We start from the raw sequence: 15,236 nt of genomic DNA, 5'->3' as shown, positions 1-15,236 counted from the left end.
ATATATTTATATATCGAGAAAAATTGGGGCTGCTGCAGTTCCGCAGTGCGTATGCACGAGCCGCCCCTGGTTCTGTAACAGGCCAGTAGGCCTTACACGTAGAAGGAAGAAGAAGATAATATAATATAATGTCGAGAGAAATTCCAATAAGCTACTGCGATACAACATGTACATTTGTATAAAATATAGGAATTTAGACAGTTTCTATTCTTTTAAAACAGAAGTATATTCCATTTTGGAGACGCCTTCTGTTCTTGGGCATATATTGAAAAACAAACAAATCATATACGAAGTCTCATCGATAAGCGCTCCCTATTAAATAGGTTGCCCTTATTTCAAGTGATAGTTATCCAACTTTCTCAGTTATCAAGAACGCTAATCCCTGGTATAATGATCTCCAATTCGCAGTTCCTGCTACTTACGTTATAATTAGACGAAAGTTTTTTTTTTTTTTAAACAAGGTTATGAAGCACCTTGTACTGTTTTGGGAGGATTTTTTTCAGACTGTAGTTCACTGTGATTAGCGTTAGTCGAAATTATGGTCGAAAGAACTGTTATGAGTCTGTTAAATACGTGTGCGAGATGATTTGTCTGTTTTACGGTAGAGGAAAACGTTTCTGACTAAGAGAGGTGTCAAAAGCTAACGCTGGGCGTGAGGTAAAGAATTTATCGGACCATCTGAAGTGGGAAAGAGGTTCCCCGGGTCCCTAAAAATTGCGGGCCATGGGAATCCTGAATCCTTTATCCTGTCGGGGACTGCTGACAGGATAAACTCTGTTTCCTCCGTGTAAGAACGACTGTGAAGTGTGCGTGTGTAAGTTGCCTCCAGGAAACACAGGTTTTTCATCCTGCAAAATAGGCAAACTAGACAGAAGAATGCACAGAACAGAAAAATGCACAATTAACAGACAATACAACCCAAATCCCTGCAGAAGCAAGGTCAGAAGGATATAATAAGACAGGCTGTGTGGCGTCTAGGAAGATAAGTATACAAAGGAGACATCGACAGCATCATTCGGTTTGAACTACATTAGCGCATGAAGCAAAGTTCAAATCTTTCAATGGTGGACAGGTTGTCGGATGTCATATCGCAAGCCTCATAACAAGACAAATATCTCAGATGTTTAATTTCCGTATCAGAATAAAATACTACTTTGCATTAAAATGGAATTGAATGCATTCAAGTAACAGGGCTTGGCTTTGTTGCGCCGGATTATCCGCAAACCATAATAACATGAGTTCATTCATATTCAGCAATGATTACAGGGTTTGATGAATCACACTACAGTCGGTTTTAACCGGAGGGGAAAGTTTCAATCTGACGGCAGTCTGATAAACGTTATGAATATGATTACATTGTTCCAAATATAGAGTATAATGATATATTTGGAAAATGTGAAATGTTGAATGGCCAGTAAATCCCACCAAACATGTGTATAAAATGTACAACAATGTCTAAACAATCGCCCCTCTCAAGTTTTGTGGAGTCTGCCTCCACAAAACTTGAGGCAATCCTGCTTGAAAAATGCAGGTTAATTTTAATTTCAATGAAATTTGTCGATAGCGGTAGAGCCTGTAATCTGATCAGTCTACGACTCTACGACAATAATAATAAATATTGCATTTATATTGAATTTAATATTATTTATTTTTTTTTTTGCTAGATGGGTGAAGCAAAAATGCTTTTACAATTCCCCGTTATCTGTAAATAAACTGTATGGATGGGATATGGAGTAATATGACGCTATAAGCTCTGATCTTGGCAGAAGGGTAACAGCAATAGCCGAACCTCAGTTAAAACTTCATTGGCTACCCATTTTAGTCGTCTCGTACGACATGCATGAGCTACATTGGGGCTATTCTTATCCCGGCCACCACGTGGAGTTAAACTCTTTAATTTCATTTAATATTCTATGATTAAGTATATTTAATATAAAATAAATATATTTAAAACCTAAAGGTCTTTAAAATAATTTATTAGTTTTTATCAATGAATTCTTTTACTTTGAATATATTTTATCGTTATTATTATTATTATTATTATTATTATTATTATTGCTATTTAGGATTCTCGATCCATTTTTGAGCAGCAAACTAAACTAAACTAAAAAATAAATAAAAATACCGCCTAGGCGCAGAACTTAGAATGAAATATTAACACATAAAGTAAATGATACTTGCCAAAATTCTTATTTTAGCTACTAGTGATAAAACTTGAAAAACTGTTCAACACTAGGCTACTTCTATACAGAAGCAATTGACTTCACATCAAGTGCTCTAGAATCCCATAATGCAAAGTGTACTCTCTTCGTGAAGATATTTCGCAACCAAATGTTTATTACTCATAGGTTAATACAAGGATGAACTCAAGAATCAGATCATAATTCTTCGGCTTGTTCTTGTCGGCATTTTAGTTCCAGACAATCCTGGGATTTGTCGCTCGGTCAATTTTCTTCCACTTATTTCTATCGTGGACATCCCGCCTTTCCACTCCAACTTCTTCCATATCCCTTTTGATCATTTTCCACCATCTTTTCCTTGGTCTTCCTTTTCTTCTCTTACCCTTCGCTTCTATTGTTATGACTCTTTGAATTGGGTGGTCTACCGGCTTTCTCCATACATGGAGACAACTTCGCCCCCAAAAAGTCGGAAGATCCAGCTTCAGCAATATCCGATCTCCAGAGGAGCAGTTGCAAATGGCGTCGGTACTCCAGTGGAGAGGCCAAGAATAAGGGTCCACAGAACAGTCCTCCTTGGTTGACGGCAGGAAAGACATCCGACCATAAAAACCAGTCGAAATAAAAATGAATCAGAACATAACTGCCCGTCAAATATAACTTGCTTTCCTTACTAGCAAGAAAAAAATAAATAAACAAAAAAACTTGTTACACTCTCTCGGTATCATTTAATGGATGTAGAGAGCATCTATTTGTTATTCAATTTCTTCTTATTGTTATTAATGATAATACACTAATGCAGGGGCGAATGCTGGTCTTAAAATTCACGCTTGCTCTTGTTATCATTCAGGGAGTGAGAGGTGTGATTGAAGCCTGATTAGCGGAATAATGAATTACTGACCATTTAAAAATATATATTTAGAAATTTATGTGCATTTAATCATACAAATACAACATCTATTTTACAAATGCTGTTCTATCTTTTTTAATTTAGCTACTTGAATACAAATTCTACCCTACGGATCTTCTTTAATGAACTAGTCAATAATCGTCATACAAAGTTGGTGGTAACTTAATTTTCACAAGCAAAACGCACACTTGTAAAGGCTGGCTGAAGCTTACTGGTTAGAGCTACGTTGACTGCGTATGGCCTGTGTTTAAGCAACAGAGTGAGACGACGTGAAATGGCTATGCGCGCGCACGAAATCACAGTGCTGTTGCTGCTGCTGCGAGGACCCGGAAGCTCCTACAACCGAGCAAGCCAAGGTAGCTTTGACTAGATGGAGTAAGCATCGGCCTTCGATATACAACGCAAAGCTCAATTATTGTCGCGCAAGCTTAAGACGTCTTCTGTCTACAGAAATAAAAGCCTAAATGGAATGCATATAAATGTATGCATTTATTAACAAATAAATATTACTTCTTTCTCAAGTAATGGGCTTGCGCAGCAAGCATGGAGAATTCGCCTCTGCACTAATGATACGAAATTCGACGAATGTTACACGTACATCAACACTGGAAGAAGACACTCGTGTGTGATATACCTAATAATATAGTTGCTTGTTTTTTTATTGTTAGTCAAATGGGACATTTCCTAATATAAATAGTTACAAAAGGAACAGCTGTGGCTGGGATGACGTTTTCATTTTATAAGCAAGGTTAAGGGAACAGAAGCAGTCACTTTTCCCTTAACTTATATCTATAATATGAGTACGTTTTTTGGTGAGCCGCATCAAAAGTCAAAAGAGTATTGTAAGGTTAGGAAGATTTCTATACCGATAACAGAGAATAAGTGACATCTTGAGGGGGATGGGGAAAGGAGACAACGTTCTTTGTGTTTTGGAAGCAGTACAATTAGCGAAGTAGCGCTTGATTGAAAAATGGCAAAGAAGTCAGTTTTAAGGCATTGGTTATGGGATCTTGAAGACCGGAACATTTAGCACACTGAAGTGCGCTGTCGTCTAGAAAACTGTGGAATAGGATTTGAGGTAAGGGATAGAAAGAAAGAAGAAAAGAAAGTTGACCAGAGCAACTCCTCTACCGTAATTACAAAGGGTGGAAGACAGATCATAAGAATTGTAGTTTGCTGATATACCCCGTTAAAAACTCGAATTTCTGTGATAAAATAGTTATTTGACTGTCGTGTGAACAACTATCACAGTTATATATTCTATAAAATGTCCTGTAATAAATACCAGTCGCAAACGAGATGACATTAAATATAGATGCTAGATAAGTATGACTGCTTGGAAAGGCGACATAGGACGGGTGTTACTTCTGGATCACCAGTTTCTAGCACCACTGGCGGGAGATCGTATGGACCAGATTTATTGGTATCTAGATTATTGAGGGTTTTTGGAGGGGTCTTTCTGGAGAAAGATGAGCATGCTGTGAGTTGTTTATGGTATAGTAATGTGTGTGTGAGAGAGGGGGGGGGGCTTATTCGTCTATAGGAATTGGAAAATGCCAAGAGGACAGCCTTTTGGATGCAAGAAAAATGGAGGAATCCAAGAGCAGAAGAAATTACGTTCAATAGTCTCAGCAGAAGGAGGCTTTTTTTCTTTTTTCTTTTCTTTTTTTTTTTTCATTTTTCGCATTCGAGGTCAGTGAGTGATTAAGGGCTGTAATTAACTCTCTATGACTTTGTTTTTCATATTGCTGTTCCACATTTATCGTTTATGGAGTGAAACATGCGACTAGACACAACAGATACTTAAATCAGTGGCGAATGTGGCCTTCCTTATTCCGTATAAAACGCTTAATACTGATGACAGATGAGTGACACTTTATTCGAGTTAATGCAATCTAGCTCCTTAAGGTTTGTCATTAACTTTGTTTCGTGAGTTATCCTATTTTGCTATCAGCTTCAAGATATTCCTAGCCGACATCCTCCATATGTTTCCATTTCATCACTGCATATTAGTGATGATTATTTGGATTGTTTGTTTTTTGTTCTCATTATTGGGACGCAAGAATTAAGAACCGTTATGGAAAAAAAAATATATAATTATAATTATATAACGAGTGGTCATCATTTTACTGAACGTATGTTATCAATTAATATCATCTCTTTATAGACTGGTATTTATTACAAAACATCAGTCAAATAACTATTTTATCACAGAAATTCAAGTTTTTATTCCCTCTATGTTTGTGTGTGTTCTCTGGCAAACCAACCAGAGAACACACACAAACATACATATAACAAATACATTTGTGAGGTAGATTGGTTAGGAATGGCCATATGAGATAGATTAATGAATTCGGAGCGGCTTCCTACGATGACTTTATAGAGATGCCATATCTTCCTCCTCAACCCTTCATCCCTAATTAATGCACCCATCTTGCTATTCCTCTACTGCATCCCTTAAAGGCAAGTATTTTCTGCCTGTAGATCTGTCCGTTCACGGGACTTGCCGGCCTGTTCTGAAGGACAAAAAAACCACTCTACCTCCGCATGCGACTTAAATCATCATTTGACTGAAAAGTCAGATATAATCTCTTTATACAGGGTGTCCCAAAATTCACGCAAGAAGTAATTTTGATGGAAAACACAGGTTTTTCATTAAAAATTGTAATTTCTTATTGATTCATGAAGTATACAGTATAGGGTTATGCATGGAATAGCATATCGGGTAAATGGCCTTCACGGCTTTGCTGGCACATACGCACTCTTTTGTCGAAATTTTCCATGACCGTTTTGCATAAATGTCGCTGAATTTCGTTGATACAGCGCTCAATTTCCTCCTTCAAGGCGTGGGTGGTCGTGGGCATGTTGGCACAAACCTTAGACTTCAAAAAACCCCAAAGAAAAAAGTCCAACGGCGTTAAGTCATATGATCTGGGCGGCCAATTCTGATCACCAAAACGGGAAATTACACGACCAGGAAATGACTCATGCAGTAATTGAATTGTTTCTCGGGCTGTATGGCATGTGGCACCGTCTTGTTGAAACCACATGTCGTCCACATCCATATCTTGCAATTAGGCACAAAAAACTGGATTATCATGTCGCGATAGCGAGCACCATTAACTGTTATTGCCTTACCAGCCGCATTTTCGAAGAAGAATGGACCGATGATGCCTCCAGCCCAAAATCCGCACCAAACAGTGACACGTTGTGGATGCATTTGTTTCTCAACAATCACTCGTGGATTTTCTAAACCCAAAATGCGACAATTTTGTCGATTAACGAAGCCATCAAGATGAAAATGAGCCTCATCGCTGAAGATGATTTTTTTCGAAAAATAAGCATCCATTTGTTGTTGTTGCTCAACAATGAAAATGCGTTGTTCTTTCGTGTAGCGGTCCATTTTTAATAACCCTGAACTGTCAGCTGTCACGCTGTCTTTTATTTTTTTTCTCGTTGGCAACACTTTACCGCACAAATGGCGCTAAATTTAAATTTGCGTGAATTTTGGGACACCCTGTATAATAGACGAGATTTGAACCGGGGTCTTTCTAACCGGGTTCATCGTCTAAACCAACCGAACTACAGAGGTTCTATGTACCATATATTAATTGTAATAATAACAACTTTCACCCAGTTCGTCACCCTGTGTCTTGCTTGGTATCAGAGAATTCACAGGGAACGACATTACATACGGTGCCCTTTTATATGTAATGCTTTAGTTGCTACAAGACGTTGCTTTAAATTGATCTGTGATGGTCGGGTAAACGTTGTTTCCATTGTGTGTATTCCAAAAACTACAAATTACATTTATTTGGGGATGGGGTGAGAATCAATCTATGGTCATTATCTATTCATTTTTCCCGAGTTTTGAAACTAAACTGAGGGACTTTTAATGGAGGTAGAATGAATGAAAGAAGAGAAAAATAATTTACATTCTGAATGCTAAATCCGAAATGCACAACCCACATTTAGATAGACTGATGCTATTTTCATTACATGGGCGGAAGAAAAATTCTTGTGTGCATGGAGAGATCGTCTTCTTAATGCATCATTCTTCTTAGCATTGACGTCATCCAAGAATTACAAAGAAAAGTGGGATGTAATGAAAAACTGAAGAAAATTATTTCGGAACAGTTGAGAAAATGAAACTACTACTAGTGTTGGCACGTGCCGCGAAACACGCCCTTTATCAGCGGTGCACAAGGAAGTCGGCATTGATCGATCAATGATCGTTGCATTCAGTGAAGGCAACTAAAGCATTCACTGCTCGCGGCGAATGGATAAATGGCTGACCCTTGCACTGAAACGGATATCTTAAGATGTTCCACGAAATAAGGTTTAATTATGGGATCCGTGAAAATGCTGCACATATTAGAGACAGTAGTGATTTGGACATGGAAAATATATCGAGTTAAATATAAAAAAAAAAAAAAAATCGAAGAACTGGAATATGCCGAGATTACTTATAATCAAATTATATATATAAAAACTAAGGGCGCCTAAATAATTCATTGTTTAAATAGATATAGTTTTTAAATGAATGTTAGAGAATGCATCTGTTTTTTAAATTTTTAAAATATAGATCCATTCTCTAACATTCGTTGCAATTATATTTATAAAATGAAATTTTGTTATCAAATTATTATTATTGTGTTTTCTCATTTCCCCCTTAACACGTTAAGTTCAATGGTGTATCACGGCATAATTAACAATGGCATCATTAATTGACGCTATAATAGGAAGGTAGATCCTATCTACATGGTCTGCTATATCAGTGAACTAGGTGTATCCACCGAATGATTTTCCTGCTTTAAGGAAGAAAAAAAACTTAGGATACCGGCTAACTTTCTCCAATTAAAAAAAAAAAAAGAAAAAGAAAGAAAAAGATGCAGGTTCTTTGTGTCCTAACGGGTTTTTCCGCCTTTGCCGACTGTTAGAGAACCTCTAGGTTTTACACTATCGATTATTATTGAACTGAGTAGTCAGACTGAAATTACCATCTTTATTAGGCATTATTTCCACAATTTATACTAATAAATTCGCTTTGCGTTATCACTTATAACATCATGTTTTGTCTTGGTATGTTTAATTATTGATACATCTAGTAGCGCATCCCGTACGGGTATTCATCAACAGCATTTGTCATGACATAAAATACTCAAGATGTATTACAAATATCTCATTATATAAAATAAAAAGGATCCTTTCTTATAGATACCTTCTAGTGATGAATTTCAAATGCATATGTCCTTAAAAGGATTGGCTAGATGGGTGAAGCAAGAATGCTTTTCATATTCCCCGTTATCTGAAGAAGACAGTGTAAGGATAGGGTGTTATTGAGCTATATAAAGCTCCGATATATAAAGCTCTGATAATGGCAGAGGGTAACAACAATAGTCGTTATAGTATAAAATCTTTCTGATTTTCTTATAATTAACTGTATATAAAAATATAAAGGGTGTTAAATAATTCATTATTTAAATATATATATATTTTATAAAAATTGAATCATTAATTTTTATATAATAATGTTTTTAAATAGTTATACCATAATTATAAATTGAAATAAGTAGCTCAAGCAGTCTTTAACTATTAGAGACAGTAATTTAAGAAGCATACACGTATACGGTCTTCATCATCATGAATTACCTTCATAATGAATATTTAAACACGGTCTTCGAAAGTTTGCATATTTGCTTCTAATTATGACAAAATTAATTTTATGTTGTCATTCAATATATCACATTAATAAACATTTTTTTTTTATTTTGCAATGCCTTTTACATAATCTTGTAATTTGTGTAATCATGCTTCACGATGTTTATTTCTGCAGTAAATTAAACAAATAGAGAATTGACAGGTGCATAATAATTTGAATAGTTCTATAATAAATATTTAATTTACTCGAGTTCATCAATGTTTGCTGCAATCCCCGGAAGGGTTCGCAACTCACAGTTAGACTAATTAAAACTAATTAATAGTTATCATCTCACCGTACTATACTTAATACCTGTAACTGTCTATAATATATAATCTACTCTATAATATAAAATGATAAGCTTTTTTGTATCCTTTTTGTGTCACGTTTTTTGGCAAGTTATTTGAAACATTTTGAAACTCAGGGCTATCATGAGTGTCGAGTCTTCAAAATTCAAGTCATCAGAATTCAAGGAGAACAGGCCTACCAGTCCGGAACTCAGGGGGTTGGGCGCCTTAGGCCCCAGGGGGAGGAACACCCCCTTTCGAGTTTTCAAAATTCGAGTCATCTGAATTCAAGGAGAACCGCCCTACCAGTCCGGAACTCGGGGGGCGCCGTAAGGGGAGGATCCCCCTCCCTAGTATATATATATATATATATATATATATACTTAATACTTGTAACTGTCTATAATATATAATATAATATAATAGCATCGAGCATTACAACTTGTTATGTCAAAAAGAGCTTAAATGATCATAGCGTCCTTAAAAGGACTGTATGGCTAGATGGGCGAAGCAAGAATGCTTTTCATACTTCCCGTTATCTGAAGAGGACAGTGAAGGATAGGGTGTTATTGAGCTATACAAAGCTTTTATCATGTCATGGCAGGAGGGTAACAGCAATAGCCAAACCTCAGTTAGAAATTCATTGGGTATGGCATTGCGATCCATTACCCTCCCAGGATACCCATTTTAGTCGCCTTGTACGACATGCATGAGCTACACTGGTGCTATTCTTATCCCAGTCACCATACGGGAATAAATTATCATACTTAAAGTATTAGATTTCTTATAATAAAGTTTTATATAAAAACGAAAGGCGTCTAAGTAATTTTTAATATATATATATATATATATATATATATATATATATATATATATATATATATATATATATATATATATATATATATATATATATATATATATATATGGTTTAAAAATTAAAATGATAATTATTTATATTAATATATTTAACATTAATTTAATAATTATAGATTAAAGTAATAAGAAACTTATGCTTACTAACTACTGAAGTCAATATAACTTCAAAAAGAATACGTAATGAGTTACCTTCACATTGCGCTACTTAAAGACAATCGGCTAAAATATCCTCATATTTGTTACTAATTAAAGGTTTTCAGTTTTTGAAACGCAGTAATTTCACAGTATACTGTTTCAAATATAGACAGAAAGTTGTTTGTGTGGTTTCTGAAGAGAACTTTTAATTCAAAACAGTGTCTGGGCCAGAAGATAAGTTTAACGAGCAATAAAGGATTCATTTTCATTCGTTAGGATTTTTTTTCTTTCAGAAACGTTTTTTTTTTTTTTAACGTAACACTCAGAAAAGAAAAAAAGACGTAGAATTCATACTATTTCTCACAATAAATTAAGTTGGCCGCAGTTGTTTGCCTTACTCTCGTCACCAGTGGGTCCATAAAAGCCAGATAGAAATCAAATCAACTACAATCACGATGGATGGAGAACGACTGCCAACCAATTTCCAAATTTAGCGCTAAGAATTAATAAAAAAAAACCCTTAAAGATTATTTTTATATAAGTATATATTTCTTACTTGATATGAATTGAACAATAAATATTTTCTGACATTTATTGACTGATCGATCAGAATTTGAAGAAAAAACTTTTTTTTTTTCAAAATATTCAAATTCTTCAAAATATTTTTTTACCAGAATTTGAAGAAATTTTTTTTAAATATTAAAATCCCCCCCCCCCAAGAATTTGAAGAAAAAAAAAATTCAAAGTCTGGAAATCACTGTGGGGCTCCATCTGTCAATAAATTCTATACATATTTTGAGTTATAGAGGAAAAACGCTGTATTTCGGTATGCTTTACTCTGATTTGTGACTTATCAGGAAATCCGTTATCAGTTAGTTTAATTTATATCCCGAATGATAACTATTATTCGGAAAATGTTTTAAGTAATCTGTAGCCTAGTATTATCAAACGTGTGTGTAAATTACGTCTTTTATGATTTGATACAGTGAGGGATTACGATATTTTATCTAATTTTCCATTCGGTAAAATATGCAACCACCTGCTCTTACCATGTTCAAGTTCCTTACATTGCTTTGATTATATTGATTTCAGGTTAGGACGGCAATTTTTATCAGCGTTTCCTGTTCACGCTTTTTATTAACTTGTTAAAAGGATTTATTTCGAATGGGATTTTGAAGGATACGGAAACTTCTAATTGTTGTGAATTGGTTGGAGATGAAAGGGAAATATTCTCGTTCCCAGAAAGTTTGCTATTTCTATGTACCTCAGCAGTTAGCATGCACGCAACAACTGCTAAAAAAGAATCCCGACTGATGAGATTACACAAAGAACAAACATTCCCATCGAATGTCAAGAGTTTTTTTTTTATTATTTCTTCTGTATATAAAATACCACTTTCCTCATCTACTGAGACCAAATTCGCCCTATGAATATACACATATCACACAAGTGTTAAGTCCTGTCATGTGATATTGTGTGAAAAACATACCCGTATGTCATAGTTTAAAGGATTCTCATATATTTAAAAATAAAATAATGTAGATTACGACATTCACAATAAAACTTTGTATTTCAACAAGGCTTCTGTGATTAGAGTCATTTTAGAAGTCTTTGTAATAATAATAATAAAAAAAAAATGTAATTGCCAGACAAAATATTTATCTAAAGGCAAAGTACTGAATTTTAAGCCTAACTGGCACAACTGATGCCCCTGCATGCGGGCAGTGTATTATAATAATGCTGCAAAAAATGTAAACGAAAAAGTTTACATTATTTTTTATATTTCAGTTATTTCCTTGTTATTCTTTAGAATAACAGAGATTTTTAAGTAATCAGCACCTGAGCCATGCAAGTTCCCCATGAACAAAATATATCTCTATCGCTATAGAATCAAATAAATATGAATCTTTATTGCTATAGCCTCACATAACACATAAACTCTTCTTTATGACGAGATTTTTATTTGAATAATAAAAAAAAAAACATATTAAATAAAGCACTGCTAAGGTTGGTAAAAAATACGTTATTAAGAACTAAATTAATTAATTAAAAGGATTATTAATGGAATAAGCAAAATTGGCAAGTATTCTTTTAGCATTTTTCCCTTAAAGATTTCTTACCAACTTTAAACTTTATTCAATTCAATAAACAACTGAAGAGGGTTTTACAATTGTTTTTTTAAGATAAGATTGTCCAATGAGTGATATTTTATCAATATATACTTATATAGTCCTTATAATAATAAGGACTGGCTTAAAGGGGCGAAGCAAGAATGCTTTTCATCTTCCCCGTTATCTGTAGAGGACAGTGTAGGGATATTGTTGAGCTATTAAAGCTCTGATCGTATGTTCATATTCATGTAATTCATGTCTGATCGTATCGAGGGTAACAGCAATAGCCGAGCCTCAGTTAGAACTTCATTAGCTACAGCATTGCCATCCATTACCCTCCAAAGGTATTGGATACTTCCGCTAATCATCTAGCTGTCTACCTGCGTAATGCATTATCATCTTTAAGTTTGCTAAAATATAAACGGTGTATTATTAATTCTAAATTTATTATTTAAATTCTAAAACTTTAAGAAACTTTTAAATCAAATAAAAGAGGATATTATATTATAAAATAAATTATATAGAAAAAATTTTAAAAAATAGAAAATGAATTTATCATTTAAGATAATTTATATTTCTTATATAACTAAGTTTGTTAACGATACATACTCGATTTAATATAATGTTAGGCAATCTATCTGCAAATTGCAAAAACTCGAGGTTTTCTGATTTTTCTCTCCTATATTCTCCTAGATTCTCTCTTATAGGTTTCATTTTCCATAGAAGCTTCGTGAAAGACAGAGCGTGTATTTAGCGTAGACACGAAATTTGTGGCTTGACACATCTGAGAACAAGTAGACCGTTCAGTATTTCTCTTATTCATTTTCTGTCGTGATAATTCACACAGTATATAACGAAGACAGACATTTCCCATTACACACTTTACTTCTGCCAACACACACACACACACACACACGCGCGCGCAATGACAAATTGCATCTCGTGCAAGTAGACCATTTCCACAGCTATAGCGCGATTCAACGAAGGGAAACGGACAATGTTTAGGTCACGCTAATAGTCCCCGATTTGATGAACCACATCAGGAAGTCCATCGAAAACACTGAGGCCTAGAAAAGGGCAAACTCCTCTCTAACATCGTTAGTTGGTGTTTACCAAAGAACCAGATGGGTTAACACAGTTATCAAATGCACCATTAGCAAGAGAACGTGCCAGTTGGGAAGAACCTACGGAAAGCTAAAATAAAACGTTGTTCTTCATTAAATAAATCAGATTCCTAGTAAACTTGATTGTCATTTTGGAGGTTCCAAGAAGTCTCGAACAAATCTTGAACCGAAGCCATTATTTGGAGGTTTTCCGTTAGCGGCAAGTCGTCCTTGAAAGTGTCCTCAAAAGTAGGAGTCGAAGTGCCACCATTTCCCGGTGCTCCAGTTGGATTTGAGCCAAATATTCCTTCACCATCTGCTTCATTGAAAACTTAAGGGATATCGGGAGGTTTTTCTCGGTCTGTTTTGTCTAATTAAATGACTAATATTCATGTAATTAGATATGCGTGGTTAAAATTCGAATCAACAAGTGAAAAATGGTTCGATTAGAGTATAAATTCAATTGTAAGATGAAGTGATGGGAAAACTGTGGACTTCATATAGCGTTATGATCGACATCAGGCGCCTTCAGGAAATAACTACCGTTCATAATAATGATATGCATTCAAAGTCATATTAATCAAATGATACTGAAAGATACTTTCGTTGATGAGATTGATTAGAACAAAGCAAGAATAAACAAAATAACCAAAGATTCCAGACTTTTAATAGCTTAACAATTGAAATAGACTCCATAATGAAATGAACATTTTTTTTAAATACTTTTGGTGCGAAATACACACGAGTTTAATCACGTGAAATCGACATCATACAACCAAATAAGAATTAATACTTTGTTAGCGTGTGTTTCAATAGTTATAATAAAACACGATGTGACAAAATGCCGTGATCAAAGAATTAGTGCGTGATGTATTCTGTCTCCGACAAAGCCATGCGCAAGACCAACCCATCACAAATGTCAACACTATAGTAGAAACAGTTATAACTGCGTCAAGCACACATTCCAGGTAGGATTCTTAATGAATTGTGTCGTGTAAGGGTTAAAAATAAAACAGGATTTTTTGTCATTGATAAAAAAATATAAAAAAATCAAAACGAGAAACAGAGTCTAAGAATGATCTCAAAAAACGAACCTACCTTGATAATACACACACACGGGATGTAGAAGATGTATATGAATGCTTTCAATTAATCCCAAAATTCTCTTCTAGAGATGCCCGCATCATCTAGGGGCAGTCCGAATGTGGGAACAGTAATCCGAAACATCGTTGTAGACAGCAACTATTTTTTCTCCTCCTCATATCTCGAGACTTCCTTCTATCCCCTCTTGTAGAGATCCACTTAATATTCGCTCCTCATGGATGCATAGTGTCCTGGTGGTCTGAGTCCACTGATGAATAAACACGCGCGCGTTCTCCTTCTCCCGTAGCTGAAGCCTTGGCGACGTCGAATGTGTGACCGGGGGGACAGTTGGCATCCCCGAACCGCAACGCGTCACCTTGCCGATCGCCTTCCGACAGAACGAAGTGTCTAGTGACGCCCCCTGGTGGCAACATTCATCTTTCTTTTCTGCTGCAACAAGCCCTACATCGATTGTTCGCTGTTGCCAAGGTGATAGTCGGGAGACGCTCCGAGGAGCGTTTGCAAACAGAGTCTGTCTCCGGGTCACGCGATGCGAGGAGTTTTAAAAGCACGAGACTTAAAGGTTAAATGATTGAGGACAACGAAGTGGTTCGTGCTTATCAGCTGTTGGCTTCGATTTTGATTGAAGCGGATCCCATCTTCGTACTGCCGATAAGATTCCATCATACAGTCGACAGATTTTTTTCAGCATCCCGAAAAGGTCATTGGGACGTCACTTCAGGTCAGTACACAAATCTCGCTTCATGCATTCGTTGTATTTGCATTACTTCTATAGTCCACTGCATGCAAAGCCAAAGACAATCAAGGGAGCCAATAGAAGCGATAAATT

At 35.4% G+C, this 15,236-nt stretch overlaps 1 protein-coding gene across 1 annotated transcript in view; it reads right to left on the bottom strand.

Moving 5' to 3' along the window:
- Nucleotides 1-14,445, bottom strand: part of LOC150108027 (uncharacterized) — a 110,458-nt gene extending 96,013 nt beyond the window's left edge. The window contains exon 1 of the mRNA XM_090415778.1: nucleotides 14,402-14,445. The gene's annotated coding sequence lies outside the window, so the exon portion shown is untranslated. The remainder of the gene's footprint in view (nucleotides 1-14,401) is intronic.
- Nucleotides 14,446-15,236: the final 791 nt, after the last annotated feature.

Source organism: Typopeltis vanoorti, chromosome 3 (genome assembly GCF_054136105.1).
Source record: "Typopeltis vanoorti isolate ZY-2024b chromosome 3, IOZ_Tvanoo_1.0, whole genome shotgun sequence".
Lineage (NCBI taxonomy): Eukaryota > Metazoa > Arthropoda > Arachnida > Uropygi > Thelyphonidae > Typopeltis > Typopeltis vanoorti.
This window is presented reverse-complemented; position numbering and strand designations above follow the sequence as displayed.